At 42.9% G+C, this 16,818-nt stretch overlaps 1 long non-coding RNA gene across 1 annotated transcript in view; it reads left to right on the forward strand.

Annotated features, from left to right (window-relative positions):
- Positions 1–15,678, forward strand: part of LOC136145628 (uncharacterized) — a 29,524-nt gene extending 13,846 nt beyond the window's left edge. The window contains exons 2-3 of the long non-coding RNA XR_010658817.1: positions 337–421; positions 13,176–15,678. This is a non-coding gene — a long non-coding RNA (uncharacterized lncRNA). The remainder of the gene's footprint in view (positions 1–336; positions 422–13,175) is intronic.
- The last annotated feature ends 1,140 nt before the right edge of the window (positions 15,679–16,818 follow it).

A 16,818-nucleotide genomic window follows, 5' to 3' on the forward strand; every position in this document is an offset into this window, starting at 1 on the left:
GCCCTCGTGGCTGGGTGTGGAGGGACTGAGGAAAATTGCAGGAAGAATCAAAACTTCCTCGGACCAGCACCAGTTCTGTGCCCATAAAGACACCTTTTATGGTAAAATCACACTGGTTTCCAAAAAGCAGTCCTCAGGTTCCCATGGCCACATAATGTGTATCGCAGCCAAAAATTATAAGCCAGAAAACTTTGGTGAGAAGCCTGGAATGGATTCTGAAACTAAAAAGATGAACAGATACAAAGCGCTGTAACACATAGAAGAAAATCAAATATTTTTCTAAGAACGAACATGTTTTTTCTCTAAATATAACACACCCCAATTATTTCCCCTCAGGAAATCTTTGGTGAAGAAGGCACATCATTTTGCAGTTCTCTGGGGGATGAAAACAACCTTGATTGAGGTCATCACCAGCTCAAAGGCAAGGTTCTTTGCTTTATCTTTGCACTAATTGCTTAGGATATAGAAATAACCAGACAATAGAGCTGATGACAGGAAATCTGCACTTGAATTCAGTTGAGCTGAGGAATCTGTAAACAAAATACTCTTATCTCAGTGAGGTGCTTTTGGCAAGTGCTGTGGATGTTTGTGTCCCCTCAAAATTCACATGTTGAAACTCTGATAACCACTGTGATGGTGTCCAGGCCTTCGGGAGGTCATGAGATCATGAAAGTGAAGCCGTCTTGGTAGAATTAGTGCCCTTGGAAGAAGAGACAGGGCTTCCCTGGTGGTCCAGTGGCTAAGACTCCGCACTCCCAATGCAGGGGTTCAATCCCTGGTCAGGGAACATGCTACAACTGAGATCTGACACAGCCAAATAAACAAAATAAAATAAAAAGAAGAGACAGAAGAATTTGCTTACTGCCTCTGCTCTGTGTTATGTGAGGACACAGCAAGAAGATGGCCCCCTGCCAACCAGGAACAGTGCTCTCAGAGTCCCACCATGCGGGCACCCTGATCCCAGACTTCCCAGCCTGCAGCACTGTGACAAAGAAATGTGTGTTGTTTTAATCGCCCAGTCTATGATAATTTGTGATAGTAGCCTGGACTAAGACACCAAGAAAGTTCATTTTGCTCAATTTCCTCATCTGAAAAACTGGGATTATTGTATCTAGTTCAAGGGTTATGCCAACAGTCAAATTACATATTACATGTGTGTAAAGCACTTAGCACAGTGCTTAATACACAGAAGAAGTCATGGCTTATTCACCTGCTCCCTTTTTCTAGCAAGGATGATGCTGATGACTGAGCATTCTCTAAGGAGGCTGCAAGAAAACAGCGGTGGGTAAAACACTGATCAGCACTTAGTTTCAGATTCAACAGTCATTAGCCTTACTGAGTTATTAACACAGCAAATTATTCGGAATTTGATTCACTATCTCCTTCTACACTTAGCAAAGGACTTAAAGATAATCAGGTACATCTGGCTGGTTTATTTTGGATTCAAATCTTTGGTAATTTTTGCCTTTATTCAAAATTAGTCTGTGGTAACCACATGAGGCTATAGCCAAGGTTCTTTAGCAATGTGATGGCCATGGGCTTAGGGCACTTATCATAGACGGTCTTGTGTGTAGATCACACATGGACAGACTTCTCCTCAGGTAAATTGACATCTTCAGGCTGCTTAGACCCCTGGCAACATTACCAGAACAATAATGAATGATGCCAGTAAACATATAATAGTTTAAGGTTCATTTTACTCTTCTTAATAATAGCTTTCCTTAGGGTTAGATGAATTAATACATAAAAGCCCTTAGCATACCAAAAAGGAGTTAGCTTGGTCTTTACCAGGACACTATAGTGGGGGAGGGAGGGGGGAGAACTTAGGAATATTTACTTATCGTGGCCAGAAAGAGGTTCAGGTTGATCATGCCCATCTGCTCAGAACTCAGGGGAGGGGTCGCCAGTTGTTGGACGGTTTTACATGTCCTTCTCCAGGCAGGTATCTCCCTATTATAGAGACACCTGTAAGGGGTTATGAGAGCATGAGGTGCCTGTTGCCATGTCTTTAGGCTCCTGTTATAGTCTTTTGTTTTATTTAAAATATTTTTGGAGTAGCTACTCTGCGGCAGTCGCTGTCAAGTCTCTTTGGACGTAGTCATGAAGGAGAGTCAACGGTGCCCCCATCAAGAGGCGTATGGGATCCCACTGTCCAGGCCAGACTCTATTTTGGAGCTTTCACCCTATTGGTTCTCCTCCTCTTCCCCAGCCACCACCTCAGGACCTGCCCGAACCTAACAGACAGATCTGGCTTCAGATCTAAATTCTTCCCATCCTGTCTTGTTCCAACACAGTCCAACTGGTCCCACCTACACACAGCCTCAAACACGACAATCCTAATCAGGCCAAATTTGTCATCTGCCAAGTGACTGAGCTAGACTGCTTTGATTAGTTTTATAGATTATTCATTCTAGTTTGATGAATAATTCAACTGCCAATCTGTCATAAATTTCAAACCAAACAGGGGCTTATTTTTATGTATTCACTTATTGGACCTTGGGAAAAAGACATTGTCCTTTTCCTTAAGGAAAAAAAAAAATCTTTTAAAATGAGTTAAATTTTAACTAACATGTAAATAACCTTCCCTCTAAAATATTAATTTTTAAATAAATAAAACATTTAAAAGATGAGCATGCGATTTCAGCAGCTAAAGGTTTTAACTTTAGCCTGAGAAGCTGAGTGAATCTAAGTTCATCACTAAACATTTCCATCACTTTTATAAGTTTTCCACAGAGAACACAATTCAAGATTAAATTGTATAATTTCTGCTTCAGCATTATGTCAAGCTAGATACTCTCATAGGCCTTTGTGTTTTAAATCTAGACTCAAAATAAATAAGGAAAAGCAGAGGATCCACTGTTTGCAACTTCTCTAAAATGAAGCATCTCTCAAATTTAAAGTTTCCACAAATGGATATAAGTTCATATGAGGTGAGTATAAGAAATCATCAATATTAAAGAGAAAAAGAGAGAAATTTTAGAATTAGAATCCAAACATATATTTAGTATGCACTATACAAATAGTGTTTAAAAGACAGCAAAGTGAGTAGGCAATAAGAAAAGATTAGAAATGATTGAGCGCACATTTAAAAGAAATTTTAAAGTGACATTTAGAGATGATTAAAGAAATTATAGAAATTAAAATTCAATGGATACAATTTTGGGCCCAACAATGTAGCTTATACTGAATAAAATCATCTACCAAAAAATAACTTGGAAAAGTTGGAGAAACATATAAGCAATCCTTGGAGGATGAGGCAGGTGGCGCTAGTGGTAAATTGAAGGCCTTGGAGGGTTAGCACAAGTGGATAGGAGCAGTGGGAATCCTTGGAAAGGGAAGCACATGGGGTACCCCAGTGACCTCAGACGTCTCCTGTGGGCATCTTCCAGATTGTGGCCGGGGTGACGAGGGCTCCAGAGGAAGGCACAAGTCTTACAGGCTCAGAGAGACACGGAGTCAGTAATGCCAAAGGAGCTGGGCTTTGAGGATAGGGGTCCTCAGACAGGTTGCTCTTAAATCTGCATTCACACTTCCCTCAAATTATTGGTCAACTTTCCACTGCGGAGGTGCAGGGCAGACCTGAAGGAAAGCAGGAAGCTGCATGATGTCCGGGTCAAAGATAAAGCCCTGGTGCTCAATGGAGTCTAGGGGGCTGTGAACCCGGGGTCAGAAAAAGTACAAAAATAGTGCCGCTGGCAACAACGCCTCCCCCCACCCCGCCCCCGCCCCCACCGCCCCAACAGCCCGGACACACCACCGGGCTTTGGAGGGTGACCTCCATCTGATCTCAGGGAGACAGCAGTGAGTGGTGTCTTGAAGTAAGATCTTAGTTCTCTGCCCAAGAACTGAACCTGTGTAGCCTGGATGAAAGGGGCTTCCCAGGTGGTGCTAGTTGTAAAGAACCTGTCTGCCAATGCAGGAGTCACAAGAGACACGGGTTAGATTCTGGGTGGGGAATATCACCTGGAGGAGGGCCTGGCTACCCACTCCAGTATTCTTCGTGGAGAATCCCATGGAGAGAGGAGCCTGGTGGGCTGTAGTCCATAGGGTTGAAAAGGGTCAGACACAACTGAAGCGATTTCACATGCACCACACACAGCATGGGTGAAAGCCAGGAATCCTAGCCACTAGTCCACCAGGGGCTAGGAACTTGAAGTCCGGAAAAGTGGAAAAATAATGCTACTGGCACCCCCTTCCCCACCCGCAGCCTAGAAACACCCCTGGGTTTTGGAGGGGGACCTCCATCCTGGGGTCAAGTTGCTGCTGTGCAACGGGGGCTGTGATGTTCATCCCCACAACGGGCAGTGAAGGTGAAGGATGCCTGGGCTCGGGCTCCCTGGGGATCATAGTGCACCCCGCCCTGGGCACTCAGCCTGGGTTAGGAGAGGCCCGTTTCTCTAGCAACCACCAGCAACTATGCAGACAGAAACTCTCTACCTCATTACGGAGGACACTCTTGGATCTTTCCTGTACTCCTTTCTCCAAGATGGAGCTAGTTGTCACTTCCTCCTGATTCATTCTTCCTCTTTATGTCTCTCATTCTCCCCACTTGTTTCCAATAATTTACTGATTCCATGATATTGTCATTTGTCACTAGTGCGATGCTGTTTTTGTTTGCAGGCAGCAAGAAACCTAAAAACTCAATTCAAGCTACAAAATTCTACAAAAAATCAATCTACAAAAGAGAAATTGTCTTGGCTGGCATTGCCAGAGCAGCTAGGGTAGAGCCAGCCATTGGTCTGTTGGGTCACGTCTGGCCGTGTTTCTGAGTTCTTATCCTGGCCTTGCCTCTGTCAACAGCTGACATCCTCAGGCTGATCACCAAGCGGGTGGCTTCCTGGAGCAATATACCCTCCATGACCCCTCTTTTACCTCTAGGTGAAAAAAAAATAATTATAAGCACGGCACCAAATAAGATTCCTGAGCCTCACGCAGAAGGCAATCAGCATAGTTAAAATGGTGCCATGTAGGGTTACACCCTCACTGCTGAACCAATAACTGAAGCAAATGACTTTCAATTGTCCCTGGAGCCGCATGTGATAGCAATCCCATACAAATCCTTAATCTTCTGGCTGCTTACACGGTGGGAAACAGACTGGTATTGGGAGACAAACAAAACATCCATTTTAACCACCATCTATTGCCCCCATAAAACCGTGAGAGCCTGTAAGAGAGACAGTCCTGACATACCTCTGTTCCTTCAGATGTTATCTAGTGGCTGGCATAAAATCAAGATTGGATAGTTGCCTGAATGAATGAGCAAATAAAATAATAGTTGATTGCCTCAAACATGTATTTGTTACCAACTATTCCTGTAATTCTTAAAGCATATTGTAGTTGTGACAGTATTTGCACAACACCTCATTTTCAACCCCATCCTGCATGGCTGTAATTTTTACCTATTGCTTTCTGGGTCTTTCACTTGATTTCAACACATTACCGATTATTTTTAGAGCTGCTATTAACACAGACTTCAATTGCTGTCCTGTTTTTCCCCTTGAGCAGTGAAGCAGTTGCTATGGAAACAGAATCCAATACCTCTGTCTCGAGCTCCACATCAATGCAATTTGATGAGAGAGACTCACACACCACCTCCTACCTCTTTTTCTTTTTTTTTTTTTTATAAGTCTGAAGATATATTCCCTCCCAAAGATGCAAATCATTACTGGGGTGAGGCACCCTTGATGAAGTGTGGGTTTGACAGCTTGTCCCAGAAGATGTATCAAAGCTCTCATCTGGAAATAATTCCCTAATCAGAGTTAGAGAAAGGTTTGAATGCTTGACTTGATAGGAAAAAAAAAAAAAAAAATCCAAGTCGTGAGGTAGATTTTATATAAAGATGGGAGGAGGATCATTTTAAGTGACAGCACACGATCAGCACAAAGTCACAGACCCACAACCTTTGCAGAGGACTATGTGTGGTGATTATATGGCAGAAGCATCTTTCTTCCCAACTCCACCTACGAGTGGAATGAGATTTGAAATCTGATCCAAGTGGGCTGCTAGGGGAGGGAGGAGTAGGTCCTAAGCCTCTCTGGGAGGGCCAGGTTCCACTAGCCAAGGAAGGGTGAGGGCCTTTCTCAGGAGGAAGCTGTAGTCTAGCTTGAGCTCCTCTACTCAAAGCAGCTGGGAGAGGACACACCAGCTACAGGAACTCTGTGGGAACCAACAGCCTCAACTGCATACAAGCAGAAACGATTCTTCACCAAGTCCTCAACTCTCAGCAGGAACAAATTTTCCAAGACAAAGCTTTGACCTTGTCAGCACTCCAGAATCTTTTATTTGCTAGCTGGATGTGCTGTGATGGAATTTTCTATCCTGCAGTGAGACATTTGCACAGAGTCTATCTCTGTGCATTGATCTCTGAGAGAACCTGGATTAACCCAAGCATGTGATCCAGAAGAAACCAGGATGGGGTGGATGCAGGGGACAAAGGGGAGTGGGGGAAATGTAACAGGAAGGAACGAGGCAGGGGACAGCTTCTGAAAGAATGACATAGCCCAAGGGCACAATATAAACAGATTAGAATCAAATGGGACCAAGATGGACCTTGATCCTCAGTCAGCAAGTGAAATGACACACCCGGAGGCACGTGACAGTTCCAAGGCACTGTTAAAAGACCAAGGAGTGGGTGGTGGCCCAAATCCTGGAAATCTCCGCCCCTTCCCCGCAATAGGTGGAATAGTCCTCCACTCATTAGCATATGAAATTACCCAGCCTCTAAAGACTAACCAGGCCACCTTCCAAGACTGCTGTGCACTCCCCTTGTGATGGCCCACGCTGTCTATGGAGTGCGCTTCTCTCTGAGTCTGAATAAACCCACTTTATACCTACCACTTTGTCTCTCACTGAATTCTTTCTGTGATCAGACATCAAGAACCTGAGCTTCACTAGGTCCTGCGACCAGGTACTGTGGATTTGGGCTGGGTTCAAGTCCCAATCTGTGGTAAACGGTTTCAGAAGGATGATAGTGTGAGAGTCTCCTGTACCACTGGGTACCAAAAGCATAGGATCTAGCCCGCAGACAAACCACAGCCAAGTTATAATTAGAGTATTGAGATACAGGCTAACAAGCAGCTCAGGGATCAGACACCAGCCCAAAAGGTGCGTGTCCAGACCAGAACAGAATCAATAGACCAGTACCAAAAAAGGAGAAAAGATAGATGAAGCCAGGCTGAAGACAACAGACAGGATCTCACGCTGATTCTTCTGACAAATCTGGTAGATTTTGTTGTAGGATCTTTTACTTAATACAATGATTTTTTGGTTTGAGGGATTTTTTTTAAGTTTTTTTTTTTTTTAAGTCTTTATTAAATTTGTTACAGTATTGCTTTTGCTTTATGTTTTGACTCTCTGGCCCCGGGATTTTAGCTCCCCTACCAGGGACTGAACATGTGCCCTCTGCGCTGGAAGGCAAAGTCTTGACCACTGGAACACCAGGAAAGTCCCAAGTGCAATGTTTTTAAACTGAACAAGCTAAATATCAGTTTTTATGTTTGTTTTCTCTTTGATTATCTGTGTGTTTGGTTTATAATCCCCACCTTATCAAGATGAGACTTTAAAGATAACACTTAGGATATTTGTTCTTGGCCTAGGTTTTTTCTGCCTCAAGAAAAAGAAGATTATCCATGAGCTGGACTGAGATTGATTCTCCCAAGTGCCCTTGTTTTGTTCTTTGCTGTGTTAACCCTCACCCTAACCCTAAACCCATCCCAGCTGCTCCCAAGGAACATTCAGTTCCTACTCGCTTTTCTAGGAGAGAAGCAGGTCAATATTATTAGTGGAGCATGTTCCACATACCACGCAATTTGGAAATACTTTTTGTCCAAACCTGCACAGACTTCCTGACTTTGAATACTCCACAACAAAGCCAGACCACACTTTGCCCACGTCTACCTAGGACTAAGGAGTATTGAAGGTTGCCAGGTTTTCTGCAGGTACTAGTTGGGGATAGTTTCTTGCTTTCTTCATAGCAGGCCCATTTTCAAGGTACCCATTACAGATCATGGTTTTACTTGATTTGCTTTGGACAGAATTCCTGACCTGCTCCTCCTCTGCTCCTTACCACTTACCCACATGCGTTCAGTGTCTCCATCTTCATTCCCACCTTGTTTTAACAATTCCACTGTATTCCCCACAGTCACTCCATTCTAGGGTGGCTAGGATGTTCAGTCTGGATTGACTGAGAGGGTTTTATGTCCCAGGAGAGCTCAGAGCAAGGCCAAGGCCACTGTAAGAATGCTGGCTTTTACTCTAGGGAAATAGCCATTAGAGAGTTTTCAACTGAGAAGTGGACTTAGTCTAAAAATGATGGAAGAGGATCACTCTGGGGGTTGTTTTGTTTTTATCTGTGAGATAAATGTTATTAACATTCCCTTTTCATGAATGAGGAACTTGCTGTACAGATCACCTACATGATGTGTAAATGTAGTTGCCATTAGCTGAGAGGGACCCATCTAGCAGCTGAACAGGTCTGAAGCAATATGAGGAGTTTACTTTTCTACTTCCCAAGCCCCAGAGACCACTAACTGCCCACGTGTCTAGGCTCAGTACACCTGTGCGCTCATGGTGCACACTTCTTCCTGCAAGGATTACATCAGATAGTCCAGGTTGGCACCAGGACTCCCACCGCTGGTCTTGCTCTGAAAACAGGGGTATGCTGGAAAATGTTTCTCAGTCCCTTGGGGTTGGGGAGAGTAGCATTTTCTGAATATTTGCTGATTTCTGCAGTTGGTGTAAATATTCAAATTCAATCTCAAACAACATGATTTTACTGAATATGGAGTTTGGAAGAGAAGTACAGTCTCCTGTCAGCTGAAGTTTACCACTAACTTGAGCCTTTATGATAATTTTAAAGGGTTAGTGACAGTCTGCCTATCTATCTAGTATTTGCGCCCCCGAGCTGTGCTCAGTCACTTGGTCACGTCTGACTTTTTGTGACTCCTTGGACTGTAGCCCTCCAGGCTTCTCTGTCCATGGGATTTTCCAGGGAAGAATACTAGAGTGGGTTGTCATGCCCTCCTCCAGGGGATCTTCCTGACCCAGAGATCAAACAGAAGTCTCCTGCATTATAGGTGGATTCTTCACCATCTGACCCACCAGGATAGCCCAAGAATACTGGAGTGGGTAGCCTATCCCTTCTTTCGGGGAACTTCCTGACCCAGTAGTCAAACCGGGATCTCCTGCATTGCAAGTGAATTCTTTACTAGCTGAGCTACGAGGGAAGCCCATTTGGGCCCCTAAGTCAGGAGAATTTATAGCTGGAGACATGGCCAAAGTAGATGGGAAAAGTAATTTGGACTTGAACTATAGGTTGAAGGATGGATGATAAAGGAAAAATAGAATAAATCCAAGGTTGTGGAATTATGATGGGCTATATAGCCAAAGGAGAGCTCAGTGGTTGAAATAACTGATCCTTGGCTGATGGCTCCAGAGTCCAGAGCAGAGATGACTAGAATGTAAATCTGAAGAGATTCCAAAGTCAAGTCAACCAGTCAGAGGTCTCAGGAGTAAGTAGAGGAGGAAAGCCAGTCAATGGGAAGAAGAGACATCAGAGAACCAGATAGCAGGCAAAAGCAGACACCAAAGCATGGTGTTTGCCAAAGTCCTGCATCTGCAAACCACCTACTTCAGACTCTCCAGGAGTTCATTTCAAAAAATATTTCTAATATAGAGTATCTGGGTTGAGTCAAGGAATTATGTGACTTTTAAAATCTTTCTGAGCTATTTATAGAGAATATTATGCTTGGGAACATGGTAAATATCAAAGACAGAAGGAGTCAGGATATTGAGAAATCCCCAGAGCCAAAAAGAGACACTGAATTATGAGATTAGAGTTCAGGGCCAAAGCAGCGATGCCTGAAAGGAATAGGACCCAAGATAAGAGGATAACACCAGCCAAGGTACAGGATGTATAGCTAGGAGCTGATGCTGAGACTCGAACACCAGGCCCCTGTGAGGCATGCTCAGCACAGGCTTACAGGGGTCCTGAGTGCGTCACCAGGGAGTTTTTATCTTCTTGGCAGTGGGCCCAAGAGACAACTCTATTCAGGAAGTGATATGATCATTTCACTTTCACAGTAAGATGGATGATGGAAGGCAAAGAAACAAGATTAGAAGTTAGGAACTTCCCTGGTGGTCCAGTGGTTAAGACTCCACACTCCCAGTGCAGGGGGCCCGGGTTAGACCCTGGGTCAGGGAACTAGATTCCACTGCTGCAACTAAAAGAGCCCAGTGATACAAGTGAGACCCAGTGCAGCCAAATAAATAAATAATAAAGTCACTATATTTTTTATTAAAAAGACTAGCAGTAAGGAAACCAATGAAGGGGCAAGTCTACTGAAAGGTGATGAAGGCATGGGACAGTAGCTGAGACCATAGGGATGGAACTGTGAGGTTAGTTTTAGAGACATTTCAGATCTAGAAATTTTTAGATACATTTCAGAGCTAGAGCTAATGTAGGATATTTGATTGAATATGGAGATGGAAGGATAAGCAGAAATGGAGGATAATTCCCACATTTTTGGATAAAGGGACGGAGGGATAAGAAGAAATGGAAGAAGATTCCCACATCTCCTACTAGGGTGGCTTGGTGAACAGCATCCTGCTGGGAGAGAGGCACATAAAACGAAAAACAGAGAGGAGATCTGACTCTTGATGGCAAACGAGATGAAACAAGTAAACAGACTAAGACCAAAAAAAAAAAAGCTTTTTCTGTTGCATGAAATCAAAGAAAGCATTGACCCAGCAATGGGGTAGTGGACAGTGGTGGTAGCTACAATTGTCTTCTCAGAATGCATTTTCATAACCCTTCTAATAAGTCTCCAGTTTTTAAGTACAGCAACTCTGATCTACTCACAGACATAGGAGCCGTGAAGGAGCCAGGGCTGGCCAGTCAGCGTGCCCATACTTTTTCCAGAGCGACCGGCTCAGAGGTGGTCTGAAGACCTGAGCATGCCAATTAGGGCTTCTGGAGACTTCTCCAGTACAGCCAGCAGGGGCTTTCTCCTGGAGTTGTTGTCTTTGGGGAAATGTCTAGGAAGAATGAACAGCTACAGCAGCAAGCAACCCTCTTCCGCAACAACCTAGAAAACAGTGTAATTGTATGAAGTTCAGTTGAGACCAACTCAATTGCTGAGAGAAGCAGAGGTGACAAATGGACAGTGTGAGTTCCAGGCATAAGCAGAGGCCTGGGTAATGCAGGTATTTCTTTGATCATATTAGCTCTTTCAACATCCCTCCCAATCATATGAGGAAATAAAGGCCTTTTTCTCCCTTTGGCTAGCAATGGGACTCTGAAATATAAAGCATGGGATTCTCCATGAATACCTGCTGAGAGGCCAGAGCTACAGCTGGGCCTCAGGAAAAGCTCAGTCCGGGGACTGGTGTATCAGATTGTCAACAGAACCTGGCCCGCCTTTTCTCTGTGCATCTCTGTGGATGCTGGCCTCCTTTCCTCTCACTACAGACTACGTTCCATCGTTGGCAGCGTGGCCACCATACAGCTCCCTGGGTTCACTCTTCATTGCTTCTCTCTCTATTTCTGAACCAGGTTCTGTCTCTTATCTTTGAACTTGAAAGTGCAGAGAGTAAAAGGCAGGCAGTTTTACTCTCTCCCTTTTATTCTCTGTGCTTTTAAGTTCAAAAATTCTAAGAGAGGAATCTGATCAACTGCCCTGTGCCATACAAAAGATCAAGCAATCGTCACGAGGGTTTTGCAGTCCTACCCCTCGCTTAGGTTGGGCCAGGATGATACCCCTGAACCAACAAAATGAGGTCAGTGGGGCAGACTTGTATGAGAGAACAGCCATGCTCAGGGAAACCACAAAGTCAGAGAAGGGAGAGGAATAATCCCAAGAAGGACAGGAGTATTATTCCTGGAAGAAGAGCAAACAGCAGAGGTGTCCCTTACTGAAAGGATAATGTTTCAAATATGCTGAATCTGAAGCACCCCCCCCCCCAAAAAAAGTGAAAATGAAAGTCACTCAATCGTGTACGACTCTTTGAGACCCCATGGGTATAGTCCATGGAATTCTCTAGGCCAGGATACTGGAGTGGGTAGCCTTTCCCTTCTCTAGGGGATCTTCCCAACCCAGGCATCGAACCCATGTCTCCTGCATTGCAGGTGGATTATTTACCAGCTGAGCCACAAGGGAAGCCCAAGAATACTGGAGAGGGTAGCCTATCTGAAGCCCCATGGATGATGCAAATGAGGCCATGGAAATGTGAACAGTTAACATTATTGCTCAACATCTATAAGAGACAATTTATGCATGTTATTGATTCTAATGAAACAGGTCATCTCAGCCAAAACTTCAAACTATAAAGTGTGTGTAATTTTACCATGAGATTATCTAGAACTTTAGTTTTCAGAGGAATTTTTGTTCACTTTAAGATGGTTATGGGTGATAGTAGAGTGGGTGTTATAAGAGCAAAGAATGGGTCATAAATCACAAAAAGGCAAGAGCTCAAGAGCAAAACATCCTGATATGTTTCTCCCTTCTGGAGCAAGAGACAAGGTCATGAGCTAGCAGAGTCTCAGAACCCCAAGATTTTTGATCTGAGCAACGTGAACAATGGGGCTACTGCTGATGGAGAAGGGGAAGTTTATGAGCAGGGCAGGACTAGGGTAAGTTTGAGTTTTCTCTCAGATGCTCACAAGGAGAGATCAAGGGAGCTATTAGAGGGTCTTCCCTGGTTAAGTGGTTAAGACATTGCCTTCCGATGCAGGAGGTGTGGGTTCTATCCCTGGCCAGGGATCTTAATCCCACATGCCTTCTGGCCCCAAAAGCAAAACATAAAACAGGAGCAATATTGTAACAAATTTAATAAAGACTTTTTTAAAAAGGGTCCACATTAAAAAAAATCTTAAAAAGAAAGGAAGCTGTTAGAAATGTGGGACTGGATATCAGAAGAGCAATCTGGTCACTGCTACAATTTTTGATTGAATTACTGGTTTTGTTTTTTGTGATTTCCTCTTTGTTTTTAATATTTGACTTTCAGGGTGGGTGGATTTCATGATTTCAACTTACATACCCTATTTATATTTTGGTGACTCTCCGTTTTCAGTCATTTTTTTTTTAAATTGAAGTGTCTTTGTTTACAAGGTTGTGTTAGTTTAAGGTATACAGAAAAATGATTTAGTTATGCATACATTTATGTCTGTTCTTTTTCAGATTCTTTTCCCTTGTAGGTTATTACTCAGTGTTCAGTATAGTTCCCTGTGTTATTCAATGGGTCTGATATTAAGAGTTCAGGAGCAAATGAGGAACCATCCAAGCAGATTGAGGAAGCCTTCAGATTATGGGAGGAAAACCAGGAAGAGTGATGTTCTGAAGACATGTCAATGAAAAACATCAAAGAGATCACTGTGACAGTACTGCTGAAGGGTCACAGAAAAAGTGACTAAGAATTAATCATCCGATTTAGCAATGTGGCTGACATTGGTGATGTTGACAGTTTCCATGAAGTGATGGCACTCAAGGCAAAAGTCACATTTGAGCTGGGAATGCCAGCACACGAAACAGAGATTAAGTGGGACACTGTCCTGGAAATAGAGGATCAAAAGACACAACCCCTTAAGGATCTGATTCCTCCAGGTCCCTAACCTGGACCACATTGTAGATTTTAAATATCTCCTAAGACACAACCCCTTAAGGCTATGATTCCTCCAGATCCCTAACATCTCATAAGCCGCACCTTCCACCCCAACCCCTGCATTGGAAGAACAGGGGCTGGGAGGCTATTTGATCAATTGAGCACTGTTTTCTTATGTTATTAAGAGAATCTGAGCACTAAATAAAGCTTTTACTTAAAAGAGCAGATCTCACTAAACCCTAAATCAAAGGTCATGTTCTCCCTTCTTACCAGCACGTGGGGAGAAAGACCAAGTCACAGTCAGACAACACTAAAGGATCTATGTGGTGTCCTCGTATTGGATTCACCGACTGTGTTAATAAGTTTTTATTCTAATTGCAGTCAAGTTTCATGATGACTTTTATCAATTTATGGAGTTATAAAGAAAATCATACATATATAAAGTCCACAATGTGGTGAGTTGATATACATACATTATGAAATGATCCACAATCAAGCTAATTAACACTCCATCACCTCCCACCCCATCATCACACACAGTTACATTTCTGTGTGTTGTGAGAATGATTAAGATCTACTCTTTCAGCAATTTTCAGATATACAATATTATATGAAGGATCGTCACTCTGCCATACATCAGATCTCAGAACTTATTCATCTTCAAACTGACACTTCCAACCCTTTGACCAGCACCTCCTCATTTCCCCCACCAACCTCCAGACCCTGACAACTACCACGTTACTCTCTGTTTTGACTTTTTAAAATTTCACATAAAAGTGAGATTATGCCATTTCCTGCTGTGACTGGCTTATTTCAGTATGCATAATGTCCTCCAGATTCACCCTGTTGCCTCATATTGCAAGATTTCCTTCTTGTTCACGGATGATAATATTCCATTATAATATATGTATAGTAATGTTGTTATATCACATTTTCTTCCCCTATTTATCTGTTGATGGGCATATAGGTTGTCTGAAGTGAACAACACTGAAGTGAACACAAGTGGGCAGATATCTCTTTGAGATACAGATTTCATCTTCTAATACATATCCAGAAATGGGTTTGCTATATCCACTATTAATTTCTTTTCATAAGCTTCCCACATCAGTGAAAGTGTTAGTTGCTCAGTCATGTGAGACTCTTTGTGACCCCATGGACTGTAGCCTGCCAGGATCCTCTGTCCATGGAAATCTCCAGGCAAGAATACTTGAGTGGGTTGCCATTCCCTTCTCCGGGAGATCTTCCTGACCCAGGGATCAAACCCAGGTCTTCTGCACAGCAGGTATATTCTTTACCGTCTGAGTTACCAAACCCATAGCTTATTGTTGACAGTTCTTTTCAAACACATCTCATCTTTTTCTTGTGATAGCGTGAGCTGTAGAGCTGCCTCTTACTCTTGGTTTTGGTTCCCAAATTGATAAGGGAGAAATTGATAAGCTAAGTTTGAAAATGGAACATTCACCTGTAAAGTATAAAGACATTGGGAAGAGAGTCAGATTAACAGAGCTCTGAGGTCAGGAACAAAGTGAGTAAAGCTGTAGTTGATCAGCGGTGGATGAAGCCAGCTTAGAGAATTTTTGAACACACATGTCAAGCTGTATAGATGCATTACAGTTTTTTACTTGCTCAGATACTTAGATGCATGTTTCAGTTCTCTTTAGAGGTCAGAATGAGGCATCCATGTCATAATATTTTAGAAAGCATATTAAGAATGAATAACCCAAGCAATGATATCAGAGAGATTTTGACTTGAGAACTAGCACTGCTACTGACGCTCTGTGTGAATCTGAGGTCACTTTTCAGACTTTGCTCAGCATCCTCATCCATCAAAAATGGCGGTAGTAATGACATCACCCAGTTGGTCTAAGAATTGAGCAAGATAATGAAGAGAAGGGTCTGTTGTAAACACCCATAGTAAACGCTCAGTAATTATTAGTTAGCATTAATGTAATTATCCACCACCCAGAAGGTTTCCTTTTAGGGCCCCTTTAGTGACCTTCTTTCCTGCCTCCGTGTCTGACTCCACTTCTGCCTCCCCCCACCCCACTACCAGTTCTCATCAGCTGCCCCATGACTTTGCTCCTATGTCCTTCCACCAGAGGTATTGTGTTAGCTCCCTCTCATCCTGTGAATTCATCAACTGGAAACAGTGTTGAGGAAAAATTACAGTCACACAGGACTTTGCTGGTGATCCAGTGGTTAAGAATTTACCTTGCAATGCAGGGGAACCAGGTTTGATCCTTGGTCTGGGAACCAACATCCCGAGGGGCAACTAAAGCCTGCAAGCCACAACTAGAGAGCTTGTACTCTACAACAAAAGATCCTGCATGACCCAGCGAAGATCCTGAGTGCTGTAACTAAGACCTGATACAGCCAAATAAATAAACACGAAAAAAAAAATACGTTCACACTGACAAGCAAGCATAAAGAGCCCATGTGGGTTTACCGGCAAGCAGTAAAAGACTGCTTTATCCCAGATAAGATTGGACTCAGCAAACTTTATATTTTTGATGAGTAAAATCAATTTAAAACTTTTAATTAAATGTTACCTCCACTTATATAAGAAATAAATTACCAGAATGCAATATAAAGCATAAGGATTATGGTCAACAATATTGTAATATATTTTTTTTGTGGGGAGACTATTACTAGATTTATCATGATGCTCACTTTATAAGGTATGCAAATGTCAAATCATTATGTTGTACACCTAAAACCAGCATAATGTTGTATGCCAGTTATATTCAATAAAAAATAGTTAAATAAAAAAATAAATAAATAAAATAAAACTTTTAATTAAATGTGATACTAGGAGAAGATTTTGATCTCCAAACACAGAGGGTTTAAATTACTTGGACCATGCCATTACCGTGTGTTTAGAAAGATCAGCAGACCAGCCCTTTGACCACACAAACTTAAGGCAAGTCCTTTGTTTCTGACAAAGATGAGGTGATCTGTAGGCTGAAGTTAGATGTTGAGGTTTGATCAGTCACCACGCAAGGTAGAATGAGCTGGATCTCTGGGAATATAGACATCCTTTCTTTATCATTATTGTTATTATCGGTTGATTTGTTTCTTTGATTTTGTTTCATTTGCTTACTTGTTCAAAGCATTGAGGATCATGGGCAAGTGACGAGGCCCAGAAGGCAGAAGAGGCTCAGCCAGGTGAATGAGGTGGAGCAGAACTGCTTCAAGGCCCAGAGGACGTCCTGAGAGGAGGGG

The sequence above is a fragment of the Muntiacus reevesi genome, chromosome 13, assembly GCF_963930625.1.
Source record: "Muntiacus reevesi chromosome 13, mMunRee1.1, whole genome shotgun sequence".
Lineage (NCBI taxonomy): Eukaryota > Metazoa > Chordata > Mammalia > Artiodactyla > Cervidae > Muntiacus > Muntiacus reevesi.